General features: G+C 37.9%; 2 protein-coding genes across 4 annotated transcripts in view; one reads left to right on the top strand and one right to left on the bottom strand.

Annotated features, from left to right (window-relative positions):
- LOC132906967 (uncharacterized) overlaps nt 1-15,817 on the bottom strand; it is a 68,754-nt gene that overhangs the window by 22,365 nt on the left and 30,572 nt on the right. Inside the window, exon 1 of one of the 3 annotated variants that reach the window (XR_009658069.1) lies at nt 4,478-4,618. The exons of the other annotated variants lie outside the window; for them this stretch is intronic. The gene's annotated coding sequence lies outside the window, so the exon portion shown is untranslated. Of the gene's footprint in view, nt 1-4,477; nt 4,619-15,817 lie in introns of those variants that run through there. 3 annotated transcript variants of the gene reach the window in all.
- Nucleotides 1-15,817, top strand: part of LOC132906922 (junctophilin-1-like) — a 46,015-nt gene that overhangs the window by 16,662 nt on the left and 13,536 nt on the right. The gene's annotated exons all lie outside the window — the stretch shown is intronic.

The following is a 15,817-nucleotide window of genomic DNA, read 5'->3' as shown; positions in this document are numbered from 1 at the left end:
TGCAAGAGAACTTTGGTAAACGCATAGTTTTTATGTATTGTTTGAAAACCAAGACCAAGTTAATTACAAATGAACATTTCACAGATTCTACGATGTTTTTCCTTTTATTTGTGAATATTGCTCGCTCAATGATAAAATATTAATTCCAATTCTAACGAGAATTTCATGATAATATTGTTCGATAGGATTTGATGCAACGTTGCTAAAACGGATAACCGAATGTTGGAAGGAAATTGTTGTGCTACTTAGAGAGTATTACATTGTTGGGCTTAATATTCCGGAATCGATCGATACTGATACAAAGCATCGACATACTGTTCAGGATTACTCCTGAAAATAATGATACCCGTAGATAACGAACTACGAAATTACATGGGAAAACGATCGCGAAATCTTGGATCAACTTTTACCAGATATAATTGCAATCTCGAAGGAAGAATCGTATTCGTTAACAAACACATGGTATATGAACATAAATATATGACAGACAATTTACAGAAGTCCTTAGATAACAAAAACCTTCAACCATAAAACATATCTTCTGCTTACTCAGACTGTTGAAACTTATTACACGATTGAGCTAAATCAGTTGCTCTTTTCAGTTGAAATGCTCTGTTTAACATTTTACAATTTTCAAGATATCTTGAAATATTAAGAATTGCCCAGATCTGTCATCTTTCTGGTCGTTTAAAGTCAACGACAAGAATAATCGGCGATACTTGCGCGACTTTTCTGTAGCTATCAGTAAAGAAAATCGTGAAAAAGAATAGTCGGTTGCTCCACTTTTTAATCACCCTGTACTTCCCCTCAATATTAATTTCACTTCGAACGTGAGCGGAAGAACGGAAGAATGGAAACAATCGAGGCAAGGGAAGAACAATAAGACCGAGTTCGAAAGAAAAACAAGAACTAGAGGAAAGAACGATGGAAAGAAGCAATTTGGAAGGAAAAGATGAAATATCGGAGCGTGAGGGAAAAGTAGAGAAGAAGGCACGGCGAGAGTCGTGAAAGGGTGAAAATGTGAAAAGAAGGGAAACGAAAAAATATGAGGATTTAGAAAAGAGGCGAGAGAGCTGAGACAGAAGTTGGAGGGAGAGAAAGGAACGCGCCAGTGGTGCGGATAAGTTTTATTGCGTTTCATTTCGCCTGCCGCACTTGAGCGCTTTATTTAGAGCCAAACGAGCCAGCTGCCCGCGTTTTCTGATCTCACGGCGCCCTCCTGTCAAGGAAGAAACGCGGACGATGATGTATGCTCGCCCTGTAAAATCATTACTTAACCCATTAGCCGCCGAACAGTGAAATAACGCGCGTAAGTTGTGTAAATGCAATCTCAGTAAGGGATACCTATACATATTTAAGCCTTTAACTTACTCATAATGTATCTTTACTTTTTGCTAAGTGTACGTTTGCAATAAACGGCTTGTAACTGTTATTACATTTTCAGATTGGTTTCAAATTCTATCGTTGTATTGATGATAGTCGTGTATCATTATAGTATGAATGAAAATTCAAATTATAAACACACACATAATACATTCATGCAAATCTTCTATGAATAATATTTATGAATAATACACTAGAATGTTCTACAAATGTTGAAAATTGTCACCGTATTCCTGGCAAAATTAGGCAAAAAAGGACGCTGCTTCGTCTGCTTAATAGATTAAGAATTACCCGAGCAACCAATGTCCTAATTCTTACGAGAATTCACGCGAGAAACGTGGAGATTGCGTTTCATCTTCTGGACGTTCCTCTTCTCGTGGATGTTTCTTCTGTCTGTCATACATTCGAGAAAGTTTCTTAGCCATGCACGACAAGGGGCGTGCAAAGGGTGACACGTTTTTGAAAATTATATTACGCAAGCAGCCTGATCTAAAAAAAAACGTTTCTGCGTTTTCCGGGCTCGTCAAAGAAACATTAAACGATGTTGTACGCGCCGTTCGAATCTTTTGGATTTCCTTTTTTCTTGTCCTGTTTATTTTCATTACAGTTACACACCACGCGGTATTTCGAGTGATTAAAGGGACTTTCGTGGAACAGCTTCTGGAGCAAAGTTACTAGCAACAAGTTTAAGACCATCAGTTTTGATGACTTATCGTTCCAGCATGACTGGCGAACACGTCTAAATGTCGGGAAAAATGCTTTTGTAACCGTAAGATTTTAAAGCAGGAAGCTAATGTTCCTAACATTGTAAAGATCAGTAGAAACTATTTTAATCTTTCTTCTTTTATGCCTCATGGCACCGAATATTTTTTAGTCTGTGAAAAAATTACTTTTCATTAATTAATAATAATGAAACATATTTTTTTATGGTTTTACGAAGAGGATATAGTGCGCTAAAAGAAGACCAGTTTCACAATCCACAAAAATTTTCTTGAAACATTGCAAGTCTTTTCATTTGTTGAAATAAGAGCAAGGGGGAGACAGAAAAATTCACAGTAACAGAGAATGAGCCAAGGATGATGTCAGTAGAACCAATAATCTAGAGATCATTACCGATTGTCGTTAGGATAAAAACATACAAGATAAACGTAAACGTAGCTGGAAGATTTAAAAGGACGTGTTCACTTTGTGCCTGTTGTCTCGTTTACGACGCCATTGAAGCTGACGTAGCTCGTAAACCAAGGAAACTGAACTGCTGGATCGTTGCACGGAATACGAAATGCCCGGTGAACCTTTTAAATTCCATCGGAACACGTTTAATTAGCACGTGCACCAATGTCTCGTGACGTCTCACGGAATCAACGAGCCGAGGAAACTCATCGTGCGACCAATTCCGGTCGAATGATCGTGCTATTTTCGCGTGTACTGCACGCACGTCCGAGATGACGTGACTGTGCCAGGCCGCTTCTTATTCGAGTCGCGTCGCGAATACGATGCTTTGTAGGCGAAATTCTCGAAATTGACGATCGGCGTGCCGCTTTTGGCAATTAGGAATCGTGGATGCGTAGGTGGAGCTTTGTGACGACTTCCCTTCGTTACGATGGTACACAGCTTCCCTTTTAAATAGAGGAATCTGGTGTGAATAATTCTTTAATTTTAGAATTTTTAGGTAATTCCATTACGGTTGGCCCATAGTTTTTGACAATCAACTGAGTCAATGATTATTCTTGCGTATGGGAAAATTTATTACATTTTATTATTAATTTTAATTATATATAATATAATATAATTATAATTATAAAATTTATTATTAGTTTCAGTGCATTGAAATGTTATTTTCAACTCGAGAACAGCGGAACAATTTTTAGCGAATCTTCCAGATTTATATTAAATTTGAATATGAATGATTCTATCTAGAATTTTTTAGACCATTCAGCTGATTGACATATCTACAGCTTCTGACGATTGAACCGTCTAAAAAATATAGAAAATTGAAGAATGACAGGTTAAAATTGGACAAGAAAAATTTAGAGTAAATTTTGCTCGACCGAACCAAAGACAATTAACCGGCCATCCATCCTATAGGTCCATATCTGTTACAAGCTTGCTATTTTCCTGCGCTTTGGTCCTCGTTCGTGCGCATAACCAAATTAACGGTTGAATAACTGTGTCTCTTTCTCTATCCATCTCTTTTCGTAACCATTCGAACGTTTAGATCCGCGAACCGTTCGAATGATTGATTACACGCCCGAGGATTGCTGACTTAAAAGATCATTAAAAGATCGATGGAAATCTGCGATGCAGCTGTGCAATGTTCCACAAAAACACGCGCAAACACCGAGAAAATACGTCACGTTATATTCCAAATACACGTGCGCGTGTAACACGAAAATCTCAGCCAAGTTTGGCCTCGGGAAAGGTGCTGAATTACCAGAGGAAGATACGCAGAAAGTTTCTATTCTGCGTGCTGATACGACCGATAACAATAGAAGCAGTTGTTTCTACTTTTGGATCTTTCTTCCACAATGCACCGGATCAAACCTTTTCAAAGTTTATACGTAGCTTCATCCGATTAAACGAGATACAGCAGGTTTACGGAAGATCGCAAATATTCTGACGAAGTAGGAAATAATTTTATTATAAATAAATAAAGAATTATTAAAATAATGATTAGTACGAATTACTATTTATGTTTGTCGTTGATAGAAATTCATAATTATATGAAAAGAAGTAAAAAAGGGGGAGTATGAATAGAGTTTTCTTTCATCTATGTATTTAATACTATAACGAAAATATTATACTCTGAATGTTCCGTATACTTTTTAATATTCTGCGCATACCTTCAAATTTGTTGGAAATGCGTAAAAATCCTCAATCTAAATATTAGTATTTCTTGAAATTCACACTTTCAAGGTCGTTGATTACAAAGCTACGAAGCAAAATAAGTAGGATGAAGAAAATAATTCCACGTCGAAGTGTATCCAGGCACCAGCTGTGTAAAGGCGCGTGCATCGAGTGTGAAATGTGGAAGCGCATGTGTGCGCAAACCGCGTGGAGAAGGACAAGATCGTGCAAATATCATGATTATACTTACCATAGCATCCGTTAGACGCGCTCCACCTTTAAAGCAATCCAAGCAGATCGCGTTGATTCACCCTCCTGTTTGAACCTTTTGATTGTTGGTCAATGCTATCGATCATTTTCTCGAGTATTGAATAATTGCACGATATTACGACGTTAAAAGAGAACGTGAAGGGGAAAAAAATCAAGCAAATGAACGAGGTCTTTCACGTTTCTCGACCGGATCCCAACAATATTTCTTTCTTCTTTTCTAATGGAAAAAAAAGGAAAACGAAACTAAAGAAAGATCACTGAATAAAAATTCAATAGACGGTGAAGTCTAGAGGGTGTCCAATTTACATAACAATTTGCACAGGGAATTAATTCGAGGAGGTTCTGTTGTCCCTTTACACGTGGGACCAGCAGTCGTGGAAACCGTATGAACGGAAGAAGCGCGGTTCGCGTTAAAAGGTGATTTCTCGTCGAGATAAAACACCAGTGATTTGTTTTACCCTCTCTCTCTCTTTCCCACCTGTGCGATAACGGTGGAAATTAATCAAAGAGCAACGTTTACAAGCGATTACGATATAACCAGTAGGATTTCATAAGCGAAAAGGAGAAAAAAGTATATGTAATAGAAATGAAAGAAAGAAAGAGCAGAAAAATCAGACATATACAGAGTGTTAAAAAAGATAAGCTATATGCATATGGTGTGAATTTGAATATCAAAGCAACGAAGAAAATTTAATTTTAAATGACATTTAATATCCACCAATCTAATAATTTTACGCTAGAAATACATCGATACAGCCGTATAGAATGATAATGGATATCTAGAATTGTCTTGATGTCTAAAATCACAACACATTAGTGTTACCTGCTTTTTTTAGCGCACTGTAGAAGAGCATTTTTTCACGCACCGATTACAGAGATACCCTTCCTGTTTTTTATATACGATTCTTATCGCCTCTCGTTGAAACCGTGAGAGCTCTCACAGAGATTATCCCGCAATCAGCAAAGTTAGAAGTGGAGAATGGCGAGAGGAACGATCCTACGAGTCTTTCAGTAAAGAAAACACGGTGATGCGAGCACGGCTTGATTTCACGCTGCTGGAAAAGCGATTTTGAATGAACTACCCCGGCCATTCTTGTGCGCTCGTTGTTTCTTATTTTCAGAAACAGACGATTCACAGCGAACAAGAGACGTCTTGTCTTTTCAAGATTAAAGGAAACGAAATAGAGTTTTTTCGCTCGTGATTCTTTCTTTGGTCAAACAAGATCCATCGGAGTTTCCTCGGTAAAGTAGCAAGTTGAGCAGAAACGAAGGAAGTAGAATAGGATCTTAGTCGGGCACAGAGAAACACAAGACGTTTCCGCGGCCAGAACCGGGAATGCGAAACGATACATATCGGTGATTCGATAAACATCCGAGTTTCTATCTTTGAGCGGCGATATAACTTGGTTAACCGGCATGTACCGATGTTAAAATATCGAGCTTGTATCCCTGAAACGAGCCCAGAACAAAGGAATTTTACGATGGCATTTAAAACTTTCCTCCCTTTCATTACGCTCGTAATATCTAACGGGCGAGGATTAGGATAAGGAAAACACAATCTTCGTGCAGGACGGAATTCTAGCTTCTCCAGATTGATAATAATTTATTCGGAAATTTATCTGAGAGCAGAGTTACGATGTTAAATATTAAAGAGGAAACAGGTCCAGTATACAGGATGCTTCGGTAATCGTGAAATTCTGTCATACCAGGAACTCGTTTCACAAATTGAAATGTAAGCAAAACCAGTAAATAAACAGAAATTTTATCTAAAGAAGCATAAAATTAATATCTACCGCTGATATGTACTTAGATAGCACAGAAACTGATAAGAAATCAATATTAGGTATGATATTAACGTTACTTGTAGACAGGGTGTGGCCTGTATCGAAATCTGTATTCGTCTACGACGTAGTTAAGTACAGGTACATTTAAAGAATATTCTTAACATTCGATCTTTTCGAAAATAAATCCTCATGCAAGAATATTTTATTCTTTATTTTCCATTTATTTTTTTACTTTCATTCTCTAGAACCATCCTCGTCTTGATCGTACCTTAATTATTTGCACACCCTGTATAGTAAGATTTCCAACACACGAAACAACGCGAAACACAATCTTTTAGTTAAGAATAAGGGGGAAAAAGGTTCGATTAATTAAAGTTCGTGTACTTCAGGGACACGATTCATTACGCGAGGATCACGATCACAGCCTGGCCGAATATCTCGTAAGCATTCCCTCGTTTCCCGTAGTTCATAAATATTGAACGACTGCTGCTGCACACCCTCGAACAAGAACGTCGTTCGTTTAAATAATGGATGCTTGCCCGACGTTACGAAAGAGGGAAAGTCAAAGATACGAAGAAACGAGTGTCTCTCTTGTAAGAGAGTTCGGTTTCCGTGATGTTCGCGTGATGAATGCGAATTCCTGCGTCTAACGAATTAAGGCCGGCGTCTGGTTCTAATCGATATACCTATCGAGAAATTATTTCGGGTCGTTCGACCTGCGATTCTTTTTCTGCTTACTTATCGTCCCTCGATCAAAAGTATCTTTTAATATTTTCAAAACTGATTAAAATAATATTGTTAGTAATATTTTTCAAGCGAGCTTATTTAATGAAAAATTGTAAGATTATATTATATAGATTAAAGAAACCTATAACTTAACCTGTAACTTGTTAATTCATTAACATTGATATTTAATAGAAATAATAATTTATATATATAATTATAATAATTACAGTATATTTATATATAAATTATATATAATTAAATATAATATAGTATAGTATATAATAGTATACAATAGTATAGTAGTATATAATATAATATATATAATATATTATAATTATATATAAGTTATATATAATAATTACAGTTACAATTACGATATTTCATTAATTATTTTGTAAAATAAAAATTGATCTGGATGCTTCTTACGGACAATTAACTTCCAGGCTTTCGATACCTTTAAGCTACGCGTTCAATCGTGTCTGATCATTGACGTCTTGTTCCACTGGCGCTGAGCGAAATCTGTACGAATAAATATGATTTGAAGGATCGTTTTGAAACCGGTTTCATATTGTTGGATATAAACAGAACAGGAAAGAGGAAAGTACGAGCAGCAACAACTGGATATATATCGGACGAGAGTAAGATACTTTTAAGTTTAATTTATTCGATGTCTGGACGAGTAACAGCGCCCGCCGTGGAATATTTATCGAGTGTTTTCTATTTTCATATCGAACCTCGAACGATATAGACTAACTCACAAAAAGTATTTAAATACTTTCATAGGTATATTATGTGTATTATAGAAAACTTTTTGACAGAAATTTCATTAGTACCGTAACGAAACATAATTATCATGATTATGTTGGCAAAAACATATATAGCAAACATAAAATCATTTACGATAGTGTTCGCACATCGTATTTGCGTTCCCTTTGCGACCGACTTCGTTCGTGGCGTATTTAGTCTCAAATTAGCATAGCTATGTCAATTGGGCGGATCCAAAAGTCGACGTGAAAAATGCTTGTCGTGCGGGATAAACGTACCCACTGTGGGGCCGATAAGCGTCATCAGGACGCCTTGAAACACGAGGAATTGCGTCGTGGAGATTTATCGTCGCCAGAATGTATCAGTGGCCTGCTGGTGTTTAATTACCATCCTTAATTAACGCGAGGAATTCACGGAAGATGAAACGACACTATGGGACACCCGGTCGCCCGAGTGAAATTTATTTCATCATTTCTCGTCGTTTTGAAAACATTTCTAATTATCCTTTTTGTAGATTCTTTCCTTTCCTTCGTGTCATTAATGTCATTCGGCTTAAAACAATTCGATGGTGTTCATTCCGAATTGTATAGCAAATACAATTATATTAAAAGAAATATACGTTTTACGCGTTGCGACATTTCAACGTATGATTCGCGGCTCGTAAAAGATTCATTAACGGTACTGCAACAGTATTTATATTCGCATTCGCAATAATTTGTAAAGTAGCACGGTGATTAAGGCTAGAAAAAGTAGAATGGATAATAAATAGCTCTGAGAAGATCAGGACACCGTGTCGTAAATTAATACATCGTTTATTTTTTGTGAGCGTTAATAATACACTTTTTTATTCGTGTAGCAAGGCAGATTTTAAACGAGAATGAAAAATCCACTACGGCTCTGTCGGATTCCTCGTTGAGCATTAGTTACCGGCTACGTTATTCTGATCGCAACGCGCACGTCATTTGGCAACACGAGTGATACCGCGGTACTCGTACAACAATGTTATAAATTTACGTCACAAGGATTACATAAATATTTACGCGTTCCTTAGACTATCGGGACGTGTATAACGGTCTAATAATAATAGCGATACGTTCTAATAACGGTTTACCTCGATTCCCCATTAAAGAATCCTGTACCGGTTGCAAATCATGACTAGAAACGGCGAGAAACCATCAGAAGCTGCCAGCCAGCGTTCATTTTTATTTTCAACACAAACTTTCGTCAATGAACGCGCGCCGGAGCCATCGCTAAAATTAGAAACAATGTATTTCATGGCTGTCGATCGGCCGTCGGGCGCAAAGTATTTAAAAATCTTATCGTTTCGAAGAAGCCTTAATGGTAGCCAACCAGAGATATTTTCGTTCGTTTTATTTTCTAACGTTTATAGAACGTTTACAGTGACAGAATACATGGCCATGTACGCGTGGCTGATTTTATAGACTCTCCTCTACGCATATAACGTACGGTATAGTTTAACGTTATATACAAGTCTCTCTCATGCTTGCCAGCGAACCGAGCTTCCGTGGTAACCTCTTATTACAAAATTCCCTATCTCACGAAGAAACGAGAGCTCGAAATAACAATTCTCTCAAGCAATAACCAGCAAACGTCGTTCAACGCTTGCCAACAGAATTCTAAACAGAAGCTTCCCTTGTCTTTTATATCTTCCTTTACACCATTCTCGTTTCCCATCGTCCGTTCTTCGCGGTCAAAGAAACGCTGACAAAGTTTAAGACTTCGAACTCTGGGAGATCCATCAAAATTCCGGCTGTTTCAAAGAAAATCAAACAAAATACGATTAGCCGACTCGGCGCGAAGCAGCTAGATCGTGCGTTTGGCATATTCCTTCCACCTTGATCTCCCCACCAGCGGTCACTTCTACCCCCAGACCTGACCGTTTTAAGCTTCTTGATCGAGTTAAGGCACTCTCCAAACGCCATTCCATTTCTCTCGTGGCACGTGGCCGACGCATTTATTTATAAATACCAATGCTACCGCACACAGCTGTCCGTGATTGTACGCGTTTGTATAACTGGACTAGAACAACGTGTATCTGTGTGTGTGCGTGAAGATTATGCGTAAGCTCAGGATGCTCGATCTTTGTCGTATAAGAAGAAGAAGACCGGGTTGACTCGCTATCAATTCACGAACGCTCACGTTGCTAATAGAGTTCTTGAACCTACCACGCCCCGTCAATATATCACGCGCGACTTTCACCAAGCTTTGACCTTCTGTCGCAACTTCAAACGTACTCCCAAGAAAACTTTAAGGCAGGTCGAATATTCGTAGAATGTCATGAACGTCCCGTGCTCAAGCGCCGTCGAGGAACAGCGCGAGAAATTACGAGGGGTCCCCGCACGGTGTTTAGGGAATATATATGAAAATGGTTCTATATTTGACAAGAGAAATCTCTAACATTTTAAATAGGAACGGCTAATTTGTTGGTCAGAGTCGATTATACTCGCGGAAGCGTTAATGTTGCAGCGACAAATGGCGAACGACCGATCGGTGTAAACACTTGTTGCGAATCGATTGTTCCATGCCGCGCTTGTTAATCGCGTTCGCATAACGAATTTGACTTTTGAAATTCGAGTTTCGTTCTGCGATATTCGAGTTTTCAGCGGGATTTTGTAACAGTGGTCGTTCAATTTGTCTAGGTAAATTCTAGTTTTTACAAATCATTCTATTTTCTATTGCAACGTACCGCTGGAATTAACACAGTATACATTTAAATTATCCGTTAAATAAATCACCATCAATATGGAGTAGATTTACCGCAATACATTGGGGATTGATAGTTTTAACAATCAAAAATGAACTCGGGTAATATTGTAATTAAACTATATCGTATAAAAAATGAGTATACCGATACTTTCTAACGACAATGTATATCTAGAAATAGTCCCTTGTTAGGCAAAGCTCAATGCTCGCCAAACGACCCTCGAGATCCATCGAAGAGGAAACGATGACAGAAGAACAACGGATCCGCCCGTCAGTTACAACCCCCGGAGGACTTAGTCGACTCACGATGCAATTAGCCATCGTCGCAGGAGAAGCTCGTTTGCGCGACGAAGTCGAGCCATTCATCGAGGACAGTTCGGCTGCCTCGTCCCGGTTCACAAAGAAGGGAACGATTCACGCGTGGATAACGAAAGCTCGTATCCGCTTTTTCTTCCTTTGTTCTGTGTAGTTTTTCTCTAGTGAGCGTGTGGCAACCCTTCGATGCTCGCACGGCGTGCAAAGCCTCTCCCGTTTAACATCATAACGGCGGATTGCCTGTCGTTGATAAAACAGGCGTCACCTACTTTGTAAACTGTCGTCATTTCCGTTTTTCGAACGCCATGCGTCACGGTTTGTTGCGTGCCCGTGCGAAAGTAATCGTCCACCCAAGGAGAGTATGTCCGTTACAGTTTTAGACACGGCTCCTTTTTATGCGGACAATCTTCTATTTTTTTTTTCCTCCGCCGCTTTACGCCTCCGCCTCCCTCGCATAATAGCTCACACAACTACACACACGCTCTGTCGTCGTACTTAATTAATAGGTTTCAAATAGACTGACCTTCCTTCCGATACACGATTCACCGCGATAACGTCGGTAGATGGAAATAACCGAGATTCGATGGTCTAATTTTGCTTTTATTTGGCCGCTTCTCGATCGTCTAACGGCCACGAACCGCCAACGGTGAATAGTTTCGAATAAATACGGCCGTACGCGAGTCGAATGAATGATTTAGCGCCGATCGAGGAAGCAGACCATATGGGACTATTTCCACTAATACATCGTGCGAAATGTAACGAAGGATTTTTGAAAAATTTTAACGATTATATAGAAATGGCAGCTATTTGAGGAAAAATGAATCAGCCATAAACGTTACGAAAATATCAAATAATTGAGATATAAGAAACAATTAATAACGAGCTATTTCCACCTTATTTATAGAAAATATCATTCAATTACATCAGGTCAGAGTAATTGTACAATTTGATATTTCTGGTAGCAAGTAAAACTAAAAGAGTAATCGAAGATACGAAAGTCAAGACACGTTAGAATTCCATGAAAGTTTGAAACACGACAGCGAGAACGTATGTATGTACGAAGAAGCGAGGTCAGGTACAAAATCCGATCTGACAATCGGGGCTAGGTACGCTATAGCGTTGTACGTTCAGGTATCATTCGAAAGAAACAAACAGATGAGAACGACAGGCTTGTGGGGTGGTTAGTGACGATCTGGTGGAGGCTGCGGACCGAAATACACTCGCATGGCCAATTCTTACTAGCACAGACGCGATTTTCATTGCACGTGCAACCAACCACCATCTTAGATGGTGGCCGCGCTATTTCAGGCGGGCCAGGCAGTGCCATGTAGCGAAACAGGATCGTACACCGACTTTTGTTTACCCGTAGACAACGAAATCTCTTCGAAGAATCTCATTTTTATCATAATATCCATCACGATCGTGTAAATCGCTCTCGATACACGATCGAATATAATGTTCTCCTGTTGGACGAACTGGCATCAATTTTTAACAATTTTGAGGTTGAAAATAAAAAGAGCGAGGTTCGAGAATGGAAAAAAGGCAGACCACTGGCGATCAATTTTTCAGCGGCGAAATTCACCGATGATTATTTTAGCGCGAGATACCCGGCCGTTCCCTATCATGCCTGTGTCGAATGAAAGTTTGCGTGGCTCGATGGCCGCGATACTTCATGCACGACGGATATAAGCCAGAAAGGGTCTTCACCCTCGTAATCTATACGGAACAGGTTGGAACTCTCCTGTTCGCATGAGGAAACCGAGTAAATAGAGAACACGCTCGTAGTTGGAACTGTTGGAAGTCGTTTGATAAATAGAGGAACGACCCCGTAGTAAACGTTTTTAGGGACAATCAACCGGCGAACACCGACGCGTGTTTTAACGTTACACGCGCCTACGCGGTCACGTGCTTTTCAGCGCCAATTAAATCGCAGGCAGTTTACCTTCCATAGATATCGCGAAATATGGGGTAATGTTTGCGTAACAGAAATAACATTCCACCGCCAAAAGGATAAAATCAGAAGTTCTGTAATCGCGTGTATGAAGTTGTATTTATCGCGAACGAATTTTGTAAAATATAAACGTTGAAGTTTCTTCATGTTAGAACTACCAGAGTAATCCAAATGACCGGTTAACCATCTTCTTGGGCAATGAACACATAAAGTAGAATGGTAAATTGAATAAATTGCGTGGAAAGTTTTAGTTCTAGTTTTGTAATATTAGCTACGTTTGAATTGATAATTATAATGTTTCTTAAGAAATTTCGATCTTCTTACATTAATAAAACAAAGAAAAATTTAATAATAATTCAAGCATTTATTTACCTATATATCCTAGAGACCCTTTTCTTCATAAAGCTTCTGAATTCGTGATTTTTGATAGAAATTTTATAGATTTACAATGATATGCTTTTGGGAATTTGAATGATTCTTTTACGAAGAATATAAATAAAGATTGTTTTTTACATTATATTTATTCGTAAACCTTGTACCAAGGTCGAACTACGAACCAAGAAACGACCTTATCCTTGAAGATCACGCGAGAGCGAAACAAACTTAGCCTAATCAAAGAAAACGACACGGATAATGCCTTAAACAAGAGAAGCTCGAGTCGAAACGACAAAGTGGAATAACGGAAAAGCACGAAATTCGACGCTGCTCGAGTTCCACGAAGTGGAGCAAGCGTGTCGCGTAGAGAGGCAAGGGAAAAGCAGACTCGACGGAAATTCAATAACCAGTAAAAGTTTCCGTAACGGAGAGAGCGAACGAACAATCTTTTTTTCTCTTTCTGTCTCACCTGCGAAAGATACAGACGGCTAGTAGATGAAGCATTGTGAAATTAGAACCTCGACAATAATTAATATACGTCGTCGTTTAAAAATGACCAATCGATTAAATAGAATCTTCAATAATTAGTACTTTGTATTTTTCTTTACAATTTCGTATTTTTACTGCTTGCTTGTGTATGTATAATATTTTAGTTTAACGATCAAAGCTTCTCACCATGTAAATCATGAAAGTCGCGTCTCTTAACAGCGTCAATGAAATTTCAAAATGTTTTATACAACGCGCAGAATATGTACATGAAAGTTTTGTATGTTCAAACATTTCTAAAATCGTAGGTGATCCACTAGCTCAATCAAATTCAATTAAAAGAAATTCGTGATATTTACCTTACTACTACGATAAATAATAGTTTTTCCACTCGTTCAGCCGAAAAAATATCACTTTTCCACGGCGAATTCTTCTGCATCGTGAATATTGCAATATTCGCGTAAAAATCGTCGACAGAAGAGCACGTTGACGGGACTTTTTGTCCCGAGGCGTTTCCAACAGACGAACAAGAGTTGACCCGAATAGCTGAAACGGTCCACGAAACGTCTCTCGTTGCTACGAGCGATTTTAATCTCGGTCCCGTTGGGATTTCGCAGGACCTGTGCTTAGGATAGGAACATCACGGAAGAAGGCAAGCTAATTTCCATAATTGTGTTAGAATTCGAAATGACGAATGGTCACGATGTTTCTCGGGATAGAGTAAACCTTCTTTGGATTTCCAACTGGGACAAAGGGTAACTAGCTGGAGACGAAGTACGTTTACCGGAGAAGTATAAATGAAATTTGATTAAGGTTGCTTAACGGTCTCTGAAAGTCTATGGAGTTGCAATTCGAATAGCGTAGTTACGACGATATTCCGATAAGATTACATGAATTGTTCCATGCAGTTTCGAGATTGATTTATGACAAATTGTCGCAGATATGCTCCTGCTAGTGTTAAAATTCTTATATACAAATATTGGAACGCTTCTTTGATTTTATATAAGATAAGAAATTGGCTCAAGGGAATGATCAATAATAAGTCAGAATCTTGTGTTTATATGAGATAATGATTTAGAACTTTTCGAAAATCCTTTGTAACTGATAATGCTACATATATTGATACTATAAAAGGTACAATAATGGACTAACAATCATGTATTGACCTTTACAATTCCCTGTCCTTATTGAAAGAATGTTAAACGAACTAGATATGAAAATTAAAGAAAAACTTGAAACTCATTATATGTACAAATGAAACTTCAAATATTTTTACCCACCGTATCTAAATTAATTACAAACGTGTAAACGAAGTAATCAGTTATAGATAATCTTATCTATACATTTGTACTCTGTACAGGATATATTTTTGTTATTCTTCGTTACGATAGGAAGTACTCTAAATCTCTAGAACTCTAATGAGTAATGACTCTAGAAGTCATCTTACTCATCAACAGAACGACTTACGGAAAGACTGATACACACCAAGAAAATCGGCAATTTTGAGGTATCCGCGCAGATTAATTCTAAAAATAAACTACTTTCTAAAATGGGAATATTATTATTGCTAGTAATATTTTACAAAAAGAATCGCATAAGCCAAAAATTGTTCCGACCTTCTTTTAATAGTAAGAAATATATATGTACATAAACAATAATTTATTAGAAACTCTCAAAACTTAAGAATTATTTCCTAAATCTTAAAACGTCAAAGATTTTCCCATCGTTAAATAATCAAATTGTTAATAAGCAGATTCAGCATCTTTGTGCATTTCAAGGATATTAATAGAAATATAAATTTGTATAAACGTCCACAACATCTATTAATAGGTTCCTATTTCAGACTGTCTATCCTCACAAATAGAAATACAAATACGAATGTCTAAATACGTGCAAACCTTTATATAGATTACATTTCCTTAATCGTATAATTCATAGAAATCAAATCTCCATATCCATAAAATTCATCAAACTATCCATTTTAAATCGATTTCTCAAAAATATACTTTACGTAGCCGTATCACGTTTGCATCAAACCTATAGCCAAATATTCGCGCGTCTCTGATTATTTGAAGGAATTCTTCCGCTCCTAATTATTTTTCAAGATGCTCACTGAAAAATTCGCTGTTTCATGGAACGAAGAAAGAAACAAAAAAAACGAGGCTCGAAGAGGCACGAGAAGAATTTGAACCGT

This window comes from Bombus pascuorum, chromosome 5 (assembly GCF_905332965.1).
Source record: "Bombus pascuorum chromosome 5, iyBomPasc1.1, whole genome shotgun sequence".
NCBI classification, from domain to species: Eukaryota; Metazoa; Arthropoda; class Insecta; order Hymenoptera; family Apidae; genus Bombus; species Bombus pascuorum.
The sequence above is the reverse complement of the archived record's forward strand: the minus strand, read 5'-3'. Positions and strand labels throughout refer to the sequence as shown.